The 11,228-nt window shown below is 50.2% G+C and overlaps 2 long non-coding RNA genes and 5 other non-coding genes across 9 annotated transcripts; 5 read left to right on the top strand and 2 right to left on the bottom strand.

Annotated features, from left to right (window-relative positions):
* Nucleotides 1–1,082: 1,082 nt before the first annotated feature.
* TRNAA-UGC (transfer RNA alanine (anticodon UGC)) lies at nucleotides 1,083–1,154 on the bottom strand. Its single transcript has one exon. It is a non-coding gene; the product is annotated as a tRNA-Ala (tRNA).
* A 253-nt stretch (nucleotides 1,155–1,407) lies between these two features.
* Nucleotides 1,408–1,479, top strand: TRNAD-GUC (transfer RNA aspartic acid (anticodon GUC)). The gene has a single exon. It is a non-coding gene; the product is annotated as a tRNA-Asp (tRNA).
* A 1,751-nt stretch (nucleotides 1,480–3,230) lies between these two features.
* TRNAF-GAA (transfer RNA phenylalanine (anticodon GAA)) lies at nucleotides 3,231–3,303 on the top strand. The gene has a single exon. It is a non-coding gene; the product is annotated as a tRNA-Phe (tRNA).
* A 505-nt stretch (nucleotides 3,304–3,808) lies between these two features.
* TRNAD-GUC (transfer RNA aspartic acid (anticodon GUC)) lies at nucleotides 3,809–3,880 on the top strand. The gene has a single exon. It is a non-coding gene; the product is annotated as a tRNA-Asp (tRNA).
* A 711-nt stretch (nucleotides 3,881–4,591) lies between these two features.
* LOC121010423 (uncharacterized) lies at nucleotides 4,592–6,863 on the top strand. The gene is made up of 2 exons (XR_005781153.1): nucleotides 4,592–5,515; nucleotides 6,364–6,863. It is a non-coding gene; the product is annotated as an uncharacterized LOC121010423 (long non-coding RNA).
* TRNAA-UGC (transfer RNA alanine (anticodon UGC)) lies at nucleotides 6,212–6,283 on the top strand. The gene has a single exon. It is a non-coding gene; the product is annotated as a tRNA-Ala (tRNA).
* A 1,676-nt stretch (nucleotides 6,864–8,539) lies between the features above and the next one.
* LOC121010420 (uncharacterized) lies at nucleotides 8,540–10,215 on the bottom strand. 3 transcript variants are annotated; one of them, XR_005781150.1, is made up of 3 exons: nucleotides 9,824–10,203; nucleotides 9,125–9,519; nucleotides 8,540–8,594 (listed from the first exon to the last, which is right to left on the bottom strand). It is a non-coding gene; the product is annotated as an uncharacterized LOC121010420 (long non-coding RNA). The 3 variants fall into 3 exon arrangements; XR_005781151.1 differs by lacking the exon at nucleotides 8,540–8,594 and having other exon boundaries at nucleotides 9,167–9,519; nucleotides 9,762–10,215; XR_005781149.1 differs by lacking the exon at nucleotides 8,540–8,594 and having other exon boundaries at nucleotides 9,167–9,519; nucleotides 9,824–10,211.
* Between the last annotated feature and the right edge of the window lie 1,013 nt (nucleotides 10,216–11,228).

Here is an 11,228-nt window from a genome sequence, read left to right as displayed (position 1 = left end):
CGTCCTAAACCAGTTTGTGCTGATGCTGTAGTACAAATGCATAAATTCTAAAACGTAGATATGTAAATGAAATAACAGAGATACACGTTTAATATTCCAGAATTACTCTCTCCGTAGTTTGGCCACTAATCCCAGTGTACCCCCAAACCAGGAGGTCCCCCCCCAACTCTCCCCACATTCCAGCCAGCTGCAGGTTGGGTGGGCTCTACCCCCAGAGTTCGTCCAGAGCCCCCTCGTGCTCCCCAGCTCCACTCCTGCACGCCCACATACACGCCCCCCCCCCAGTCCCTGAATCCCTAACGAGCCCCCACCAGCTCCTGCCTGCTCTCCCAGCGTCCACCTGCTGGCTCGGGGCGGATTCTCCACGTGGCAGCCAGAGGGAGCCTTTTTACACCTAAATCTGAACATGCCATGCCACATCAGGCCTTCTAGAATCTTCGATGATAAAATCCAAGCCCCTTGTATAACCCTCGTTCACCAAACTCCATGCACAGGGCTTGCTTTCAGTGTCTTCAGACAGAGCTCTCCTCCCCCTTTCCCCTGCTCAGCCAGGCCTCCTGACGGCTCTTGCATAGCAGCTTCCACGCCCTCCCCCTCCAGTCTCCATCTTATCAGTATTACTGTCTTCCTAAAACTTACCCGCTACCGGATGAATGCTAGTCTCTAGAACTCAAACCTTGCTTGTCTTCTCCATGGAATACTCCACTAACACTGTACCTGGGCACACAGTAGGAGCTCCATGCATGCGCATCACCGGCATTAGGCGCTCAGGAGCCACTGACTAAACGGCCACTTGCGAAACCCTCCTTAGAAATCACAAGCCGATGACTAGAATAGGAGTGTAGAAACGCAGATTCCTGGGTCCACCGCCCACCTATTCAATCTGAATCTCCGCGGGGGAGGGGGGGGTTCCCTGGGTAACCGCGTTTGGGACCAGGCCAGGGGCGTTTCCTAGCGCTGCCGTGTCCATGGGGGCTTGTTTCCCAGACCCACTAATGCGGGGCATCTGGGTCACCTTCCCTGCTTTGCCTTCTGGTGGTGCGACGGCTTTCGGACAAAAAAAAAAAAAAAAAAGGGAAAAGTGGAGATGCCGGGGATTGAACCCGGGGCCTCATACATGCAAAGCATGCGCTCTACCACTGAGCTACATCCCCTACCCGCGAGCTTTTTTTTTCGGGGAATAGGGATATCGGAAGCCACATCTTCGTCTCGTGCCCACGTTTTTCTCCTTCCCGGATGCTTAGTATCCCATCGTTTCCGAGAGGTCCCTCCGCGCCTCGGGAGGCCCACTGGCCAGGCGCGCCCGGCGCTGCGTCTGTGACAATCCCGGCTAGAGATGGATGCGCGCGGTAGCAGGTCGGCGCTGTATCTATATGGACCGACCCAGAAAATGGCTGCTGTAGCGTGTCCTCGTTAGTATAGTGGTGAGTATCCCCGCCTGTCACGCGGGAGACCGGGGTTCGATTCCCCGACGGGGAGGCTGGCAAACTGTTTTAAAAGCAGAAGAGGCTGGGCCTAGTAACGCGCCCCTTGGGGCCCTCGCAAAGATGAGCCAAGTCCTTGGAGTCAACTGCGCCGGAGAAGCACGCTACCCCACGTGTGTCCTGTTACGTATATGAAATATAGACAGACTGTCAGTGTGTTATTATTTCTACTTCTCATGGGCATCACAGTAACGAGAGCCAATGATTTTATAGCTCTCACCACGCCCGGGGGCAATATTTACGGGTGTGGGCTCCTTCCGAGGCTGGCTGGGGCTATCTGGTCACCCAGGCGGGTGGGGAAGCAGCTCTGTAACCTGCCCAAGGTGGCGTCAATCACAGTCTGCTGGAGACACCGGTTACCTCTGGGGGGAAGGACTGCAGTAGGGTGGGAGTGACTCTCACCTTCCATTCTGTACCCGTCTGCACCGTTTGAATTTTATTTTTCTCCCTTCCTTCCTTCCTTCCCTTCTTTCCTTCCTTATTCAATTTTTATCAAAATGATACACTTCAATGATTTCCAAAGAATGGTGTTTAAAGGACTATAGGTGATTGTCGCACCATCTTGCGAATATACTGAATGCCACTAAACTGTTCGCTTTGAAATGGTTACTTGTATGTGACGCGAATCTCACCTGAATTTTTAAAAAATTGATTTGAACAAAAAAAATTAATTGTAACAACAGATCAAGACTTGTTTGGGGAAGGAAGGAATGGGATGGGTGGATGGGAGTGTAAATGGCTTCAGCCTATTCAGAAAGCGCCTGGAAACCCGTGTATTCCACCATCTAACTTGATAATCCCATGCATGGAATTTTGCCATTAGGGAGACAAACTTTAAATGCAAAAGGAAAAGCCTACCTACAAATAACTTTGGTCTTTTTTGCTTATGAGCATTGCTATTATGCTGAATATCTGGTTAGCGCGTTTGTGACTGGACCAGACGGTCAGTACGGTCAGTAGGTGCTTAGCAAACACTTGTGAGATGACCTCACGTCACGAAGGACCTCCCCACTCCCACCCCCCTCCCAGACAACACTCCTCTTCCATTTCCCAAAAGGAGGGGGAGTAGAGCCGAACTTGGACGCCAACCTGTTGACCTCTGCCCGCCTTGAAGCCGAGCAGGTGCCACAGGAATGGTGGCCACGCGTGGAGGCTGGATCTGAGTCACTCACTGCCCCAAGGAAAGTCACAATCTGGCTGTTGCATCCTCCACACGCCTTGACGTGGTCAGCATCTCTGCCACACCTTAGGCTGCTTGGGGAGTTGCACCCGAGACATGACTTTGTTCTTATGTACAAAGAAGGGGGCTTGAGAAAGTGGAGTTCTGAGCCAGGTACGATTCATTCATCCATTCACTTGTTCATTAATTCAACCGATATTTATCAAGCACCTATTAGGTGCCAAGCACTGTTCTAGACCTTGAAGGATACGGAGGTGACCAAGGCACGTGACTTCCCTGCCCTCAGGGGTCTGTCATTAGCGCTGGGGAGACAGAGAATGGACAAGGAAAAACAATACCTACCCTAACAGTAAACGGTAAGGGGCTGGGGTCAGGTTGGGAGGCGTGATCCGGGAGGGCTTCTCGGAGGCGGTGACCTTGAAGGACAAGAAGGAGTAAATGCCGGCGAGCCTGGTCGACGTGGGTTCCAGCTGGTTCTGGACTTTCCGCATCGGATGTCCAGGGCGGAGGACCCAGGGCCGGCACCACGACCAGGAGGATCTGAGCGAAGCGGCGCCTTACCAGCAGCCGAAATAGCTCAGTTGGGAGAGCGTTAGACTGAAGATCTAAAGGTCCCTGGTTCGATCCCGGGTTTCGGCAGTTGCTTTGCCTTTTTTTTTTTTTTTTTTTTCCCCCCCTGCCGCGAAAGGCGGTTGGAAAAAACCAGAACAGGGAGGCTAATTCTCCGCGATTAATAAACAGTTTCGCTTTCTTTCAACCCGGCTCCGAGCGGTATCCACGGGAAATGGGGAGCGGAGGGAAACTTCCGCGCAATGTGGAGAATTCTAACGCGGCTGTGTTTCCCCTGCCTCCATTTCTCGCCTCTCGGAAACGTTTATTAATGTCTGTCACGTGTTTGTTGATGTCTGCTCGTTAATTTGGGCTTTCTGTGTATGAGTTTCTGTTCCCCGAAACCCGCGCAACTAAATCAAGGACCGAGCAGGGGACAGCTTCCCTAAGATGGAGTTAAGTCAAGTAGGACTTTTGTTCCTCGGTTTTGAACGGAAAGAATAAAAGAAAATATTGAACCCTTTGATATATACTGATACACAGGGGGACTTGAAAATGCTTAAAAGGCGTACCTGAGATCGCTAATCAGAGCCGGTCCTCGTTAGTATAGTGGTGAGTATCCCCGCCTGTCACGCGGGAGACCGGGGTTCGATTCCCCGACGGGGAGGCACGCAGGTTTTTGCGTACATCCTCTGTTACTGTTTTCATTTCTCCTCCAAACAAATCAGATTCTCCCACTTTCACGGAAACTCTTTTCTACGAACGACTAAATCTGACCGGCGTGCGAGATTCATTGTAGATTCTATCGACTGCCTGGTCAAAATCACGCCCCGGGTCCCCAGTGTCCCACAGTTACACGAAAGAAAGAGCCCAAGGTCTCCCACCCCGGCTTCATTTCCCCGCTCATGCTCCCAGCGCTGCACAAAAGTGCTGAGTTTGCGCCATGCTGTCCGGGGACGAGAGGGTCAACCTCCAAGGCCAGGAAATGCTCCTTCTGCTGCAAATATTCCAATTTCTGTGGCTTGCTCCGGACCAGACTGGCCCTCGGAAAATGTTTATGGATTTAAGACAGGAAGTGTGGGGACGCTACCGTGAAACACTTTCTTGTCTTAACTTGGTTGCAGACTTCTTCCCAGGTGGCTATCAGCCTTCCCAGGCTTCTCTTCTTCCATTCGTTTTTTTGTCACATTCATTCTGCAAATATACACTGAGTACTTATTAGGGGCCAGGCACTGTTCTAGGCACTGGGGCTATAGCAGGAACCACGAGGCCCTGGCCCCTGCCCTACTGAGCTTATGACACCGGTGATAAACAAATAGTATTAAAAAAAAAAAAAAAAAAAAAAACCTCCCCCAGAACACAAAAAAGGGGGGGGGGGGAGGGCACGCCAGGGAGTGTGTGGGATTCGCAGGCCCCAATAGTGAGGCAGCCAGGAGGGCCCCTCCCAGGACCTGGACAAGGAGAAGGAGCCACTCACCAGAAGATCTGGGGAGCACGCTTGCAGGCAGAGGGAAGGGCAGGTGCAAAGGCCCTGAGGTGCAAAGGAGGGCAGCAGGCCTGCAGAACAGCAAGGAGGCAAGTGTGCATGTAGGAGGGGGAGAGGAGGAAGGGATAAGGTCACAGGCGAACCTGAGGAGGTTGGATTCCATTCTAGGGCTTTGTGCAGAGAGGCAACATAATCGGGCTTGTTTGGAGCGGAGCAGTCTGGCAAGAGAGCAAGCAGGGGCACCTGCTAAAAACCCAGCTCGTTCCCAAATTTCGGGCAAAATAACGCCGCGAACAGTGCCATCCGTCCATGCTGGGCCAAGGTCTGTCTGTCTTCGCCAGAGCTCATATAATAACAACTGCATTTGCCATCCTGAGAACCCAGGCGCTGTTCTAATCGCTCAATGGCCACACCCGCCCTGGGGAGGAGGTAGTACTCAGATCTCCATTTTATGAATGAGCTCCAGACAGGTGGGGATATGAATCACAACTGCCCGGCAGGTGTCCTGGGCACCAGCTCAGGTAGCCCTTTACCTGTGAAGGTTTCAGGCGGGTTGGAAGGGAGCTGACTGGGGACGAAGTGGACAAGGCAGGACAACTGGGGGTGTGTTCTCCCCATCAGAGTGAGTGACTGTTTCCTGCCAGGAGATCTCAAGCGCTGGTGGAAAGAGGCAGAGACTCAACTTTCTGCCCTCTCCCTGCCCTCAACCATTCCTCCACCACTGAGCGGCCCCTTGATGACTGGAAGACACCTCGTATTGCCTCCCTAGGGCAGCTTCATAAGCACTCTGCACTCTGGAAGAGACGGGTGCCGACGGTGAGAAATGGTTCTTTTCGGTGGGCTATTGCAAAGTGATTCCTCCCTCAGAGCCCTGATTCTGGAGCTGGACCTATTTCTTTTTAATTTGCTTCTTTTTATATTCAGAAGAGTGCTCTGGGAATGTGGGGGTGTGGGGGGGGGGCGGGGAAGCTCTGCAAACCTCAGAAGTTACTGAAGGTTGGAATATTTTTGTATTATGTCTTTAATTTTAATGCCGGTAGAGCTAACATACAGTGTTATCTTAGTTTCAGGTGTACAATATAGTGATTCAACAATTCTGTGCGTTACTCAGTGCTCGTGATGATAAGTGTACTCTTAATTCCCGTCGCCTGTTTTACCCTGGAATGGTTTTAAAGGACAGAGAAGCAGACATTGCTGGGTAGAGGTTCAGTCAAGGCAATGCCCTTATTTATTGGAAATAAACTCATTTTCCTTCCTTTTTTTTTTTTTTTTCCCCCTGTGATGAGCACCATTCAAAACTAGATCTCTTTCCCTTTGTTCCTGGGTTCCGATATCAGCGAGCACTTCCATTGCAAGGCTACGTAGAACGGGCCTGTTTGGGGAGATTTATTTTTGGTTTGTTTATGCCAACCCCCAACACACATTTAATTAGACAAAACTTTAAATTAGAAAAATAGCAACCTCAAGAATAGCATACAGCAGAGAATTTCAGGAAGCCTGGGGAAGTGGGAGGGGGATGTAGCTCAGCGGTAGAGCGCATGCTTTGCATGTATGAGGCCCCGGGTTCGATCCCCGGCATCTCCACTGTTTTTTCTTCCCTTTCTCCCCCTTCATCATTAAAGTGCCATGTGTGTGATTACGACTCCTCTGGTCCCTACTTGCAGGTGGGATTTTCACAAGAGGCAGGATCCCCCCCCTCTCTGAAACCTGTAACACTCCCGATGCGCTTTTGTTGCAAGAGGCTGAGGGCAGCTGCTGGCAGCAAAACGTAAAGGCAAAAACATCACCTGATGACTGAAACAGCCCGAGAAGGAGCAACAGGGGAGGCCACGGTCCTTTTTGTGGCACCGTGACTGCAGTAGAAGTCCCCAAGGACTGGCGACTGATGCCCCGCCATCAGAGGGCAAGTGTGGAAGGCACTCAAAGGTCTGACTGCTGGCCCTTGCCCTTTATTTGTGCTGTCAGTAACCAACCAGTTTGGGAGTGACCCGAAGGGAAACCAGCATCCCTGGCAGGCAGGATTTTGCCTCCTGCTTCATCAGCAACAGGTCACGAATGAACGAACGAACGAACGAATGAATGACACTGATGCACATACGGTTCATGTTTATATTTATACACGATCTGTATTTTATCATTAAAGATCAAAGATGCATTTTATAGAAAGAAGGGATTCTATTTATTGCCTTCTGTGGGTTCAATTCTTTCTCTGCGGTAATAATGAATTCCTCACCCGGCAAATCCTGTCTCTCGCGTGACTTGACCTCATCTATGAAATCATAAAAGCATCTCATCTCAGATCTGGAGGGACGTGACTCTTTGCAAAGCCTTCACTTCTGAGATGACATTGAAATCTGTGAAGTGACTCACCAGTTGGGCGGTGGAGTTTTGGTGACAGCTCCTGTGTCTAAATGAGCTGCTGTGAAGGTGATTTCTCCTCAAATGTCAACCGGCTGTTAAGGGAACAGAATGTCGAGGTGATTTCTAAAGGCATCAGGCCTAACACGAAGCTAATTATATGCTTCTGGTGTACTTTCTGTCTTATCATTAACTACTTCTGATAGCACACTGACCAGGCGAAACATACCATCAGGCTTGCTGGGGAATGTAGCTTCCTAGAAAAGCGGTTGTGAGTCTTTGAAAACTCTGCCTTTGTCAACGCTTCTTGCATTTTACTGTGCACTTAAAACGACAAAGCCCATCGTAGGACATGGCTGGAGCAGTCAAGTTCAGAGAGGCAGAAAGCGGAATGGTGGGTACCAGGCGCCGGCGGAAGGCGGATATGGGAGTTCTGTAAATGGGGGCAGAGGACCCGTTTTGCGAGATGGAAGAATTCTGGTGGGGACGGCTGCATGGCAGTGTGAATGCTGACGAGCACCAGAACATGCCATCTGAGATTATTTTGAGCTGAAGGCACTTGAAGACCAGCATACGCCGGGAGAGGCTGTCTCTGAACCCCCCCCTTATGTGCCTAAATACAGACCTTCCCAAGGGGCCCACTGGTCCAAGATCCCCCCTCCGGAGGTTCACCAACCGGGGCAGACTGGCACACGGTCACACACTGTCCTACCTCCCATCTACTCTATGGTCTTTCCTAAAAACCACTGAATGGCCCCCCGAGGGGCCTATACCCCCCTCCTCTTTCCCTCTTCACATGGTGTTTAGGCCTAAATTCTAAAACCACCTCTGACTTCGTTATTCATGTTGTCCTGGGGTATCTCCTGTGCATATGTGTGACCTACATGTTAATAAACTGCTGGGGATTTTTCTCTCTGGTTAATGTCTTTCATCACAGAGGTCTCAGCTAAGACCTCAGGAGGGTAAAGGGAAAATTATATCCCCACCCCCCGCCCCGTGTACCTCACGATGTGGAAAATGTTGGCCTTTGGAGCCAACGGCCAAGAAAGAATTCTTGAGACGTCTTTGGTGCAAAAAGGTGGTTTTATTAAAGCACAGGGACAGGACGTGTTAGGGTCTTAAAGGGGGGCCGATGATATACTTTCAAGTCGGGAAGGGGTTAGGGACAGCACAAGCCTCCAAGATATTTTGGAAACAAGATTTCCCACGGTTAGGAAAAGGTCATTTACTACCTTACTACCGTCTAGTAAAACCTCGGTCATGAGCCCCTTCAGATGGATATCTGTGGGCTGTGAGTTTGGAGTCATTGCTAACATAGATCTTTGGGGGTGGGATAGAGACAAAGGAAGTTTCCAAAGGAATTTGTAAACAGTTTTATGTTAAGTTTTAAAATTTATTCATGAGAGAGAGAGAGAGACAGTGTGAGTAAAGGAGGGGCAGAGAGAGAAGGAGAGAGAGGGAATCCCAAGCAAGCTCTGTGCTGCCAGTGAAGAGCCCAACGCAGGGCTCGAAACTCCTGGAACGGTGAGATCATGACCTGAGCCAAAACCGAGAGTCAGACACTTAACCCACGGAGCCACCCAGGCGCCCCCAAAGGCATTTTTATATGTTAAACTAGATTTACAGGATTAAGATTGCCTTTTGCCCTTAGCAAAGAAGGGAGCTGAGCTCCTAGAGGAAGGTCCCTCTGTTTCAAGGGCTTTTCAATAGGCTGGTAAGTTGTCAGGAAATTTCATTTTGTCCTTTGCCTTTGTTCCCCGCATCCTTAAAATGGTTAAGATGGTACATTTCGTTACGTGTGTATGTCGCCACAACTGCAACAAATTAAAAACAAACCAAATCTCCAACAGGCTAACTAACTTCTTAACCTTCCTAAAGCAGGCATATTTGAGGACTGGAACTTTTTAAAGCCTGATTGTCCCAGAGGTAGGGCATGAAACTGGTTATTTTTAAACCGGGGCGGTCTGAGTTCGGCCACACGAGGCCACACGCAAGTAAACAGGAAAATGAAGAGTCCCTTGGGCTTCCCCCCCCCCCCCCCAAACTGCAGACGCCTTTGATTATTACCTTTTATGGTTACCTATGACATGACAATGACAAAGCAAGGCAAACGGTTCCCAGCCAGCCCTTGATCTCATCCTCTCTCTTGGGGGAAATGTTTGCTGATCGCTGTGCTCTTGGATTTTCTCATGATGCTGAGTTAAGTCCCAAACATGGTTATGACCTTCAGGGGAACCAAATCCTTTGGGGAAGGAGGAAAGGCAGGCAGACAGACGGGCACCAGTCCCACCAGCACCGCCCACCCCGCCCCCAGCAGCCCAACACCCCAGGCCCTTTGTGAGCTCAGCCCGTCACGTGCTCGCGTCCGCGCGCCAATCCCGCCGTGTTGCTGGGCCTCTGTCACTCTTCCATTGGTTCCACCTCCGAAGCGAGCTCTTCTGGGGCGTTTGCAAAGGACGGATCTGTGGGCGGAAGGAACTGAAAATGGATCCTGTGACTCACCCTGCATCTCGCACCTTCCAGCACATTACATTCTAGGTCAGGGGATTTGGGGTTTCAGGAACGTGACTTGGTACCCGAAGCCTGAGTCCAAGTGGGACATTTAGGTTTGGGGAGGCTGTCTCAGCAAATAGAACAGCCAGTTGCACAGAGGACAATAGTCCTCCGTAGGGCAGGGGTTCTCAACCTACTTGGTGTCGCTGACCTTCGGGGCTGGGTAATCGCGGGGGGGGGGGGACGGGGGGGATGTGCCGCAGCGTCCCCGACCTCGGTGACCACACGCCAGTAGCGGGAACTCTTCCTCCCCGCTCACACCACAGTTGTGACAGCCAAAAATTGCCTCCGGACGTTGCCACGTGTCCTCGGAGGGGTCAGATCCCTGGTGCTTGAGAATCCCCGCTCTGGGGAAACACCAACCATCCCCTCTCCTTTTCTCTCCCTCTCCCTGTCACCCCCGTGCCCTTGGACGTTTACTTCTATACCCTCTGCTGGACTGAAGGAATGCAGCAGGGGTGTTGCAGAGAATTGTTTTTCTGCTCGAGACATCAGCGTTGTCAGCTCCCAAGAATGTTTTCTCCTTGGAGATAACCCTGGACCCCATTCCCACCCTCCGAGCCTCTCTTCTTCCTCCTGTCCTCCTCTTCGTCCTCCTCTCCCTTCCCTGCCCCTGAAACCAGGCCTGTTTTTCTCTGTACCTTTTGGACTCTGGAAAAAACCATGTCACAAAGCTCGTGACTCAGCCGTTAAACAACACGAATCACGAGGCTTCCAGCAAAAGCCACGGCCAACAGTGAACAGGGTGTGGTTTGAAGCTAAGCCTGATCCCCTCAGGAAGAACCTCAGCTTTTTGGTTCCCCGAAAATTGGGGAGAAACAACCCTACAAAGGGCCTCCGTGTTTTGTTCCTGTGAAACCTCTTTGCACGAATAACCTTCAGAAACATCTGGATTAGGAAGTTACTGGCGTCTCCTAACCGGAGACATGACATTTTGCTCTTAGTACTCATTTTAATTCCCCAGGCATAAATTCATTCTCTCTGAAAAATGTTAAAAATTACAAAGTCAGTTCTGAACTCTCATCAGATCTTTTTCATAAACACCTACCTAACACGGGTTATCAAAGAAAATACAGAACAGTTTCGTTTTCTCATTCTAAGTGGCTTAAAACAATACAATGATCATAATTTAAAACAAGAGTGAGTCTTTTCTTAATGGCAGAACGTTTTTTAGGAATCTTTTCCCGTTTTTTTTTTTTTTTTTTTTTTTTTAAGGCTTTGAGGATAGAAATTAAAACACCCTCTCCCCCTCCACATGGTGGAAATACTTCTGGAAGAGTCCAGAAGGGACAGTGACTGGGGAACTGAGTGTTTCTGAGGGAGACTTTTCACTGTAAACTTCTGAAAACCTCTTTTTTCAACATGTTTGTGCATTTTACAAACGCTTTAAAAAATACGTTGGGGGCACCTGGGTGGGCTCAGTCTGTTAAGCGTTGAGGACTCTTGACTTTGGCGCAGGTCATGGTCCCAGAGTCCTGGGATTGAGCCCCGTGTCTGGCTCTGTGCTGAGCCGGCAGCCTGCTAGGGATTCTCTCTGCCCTTCTCCCCCTCAAGTGAGCGAGCACTCTCAAAATAAAATAAAATAAAATAAAATAAAATAAAATAAAATAAAATAAAA

Source organism: Herpailurus yagouaroundi, unplaced genomic scaffold (assembly GCF_014898765.1).
Source record: "Herpailurus yagouaroundi ecotype Mexico unplaced genomic scaffold, PumYag 191, whole genome shotgun sequence".
Taxonomy (NCBI): Eukaryota; Metazoa; Chordata; class Mammalia; order Carnivora; family Felidae; genus Herpailurus; species Herpailurus yagouaroundi.
This window is presented reverse-complemented; position numbering and strand designations above follow the sequence as displayed.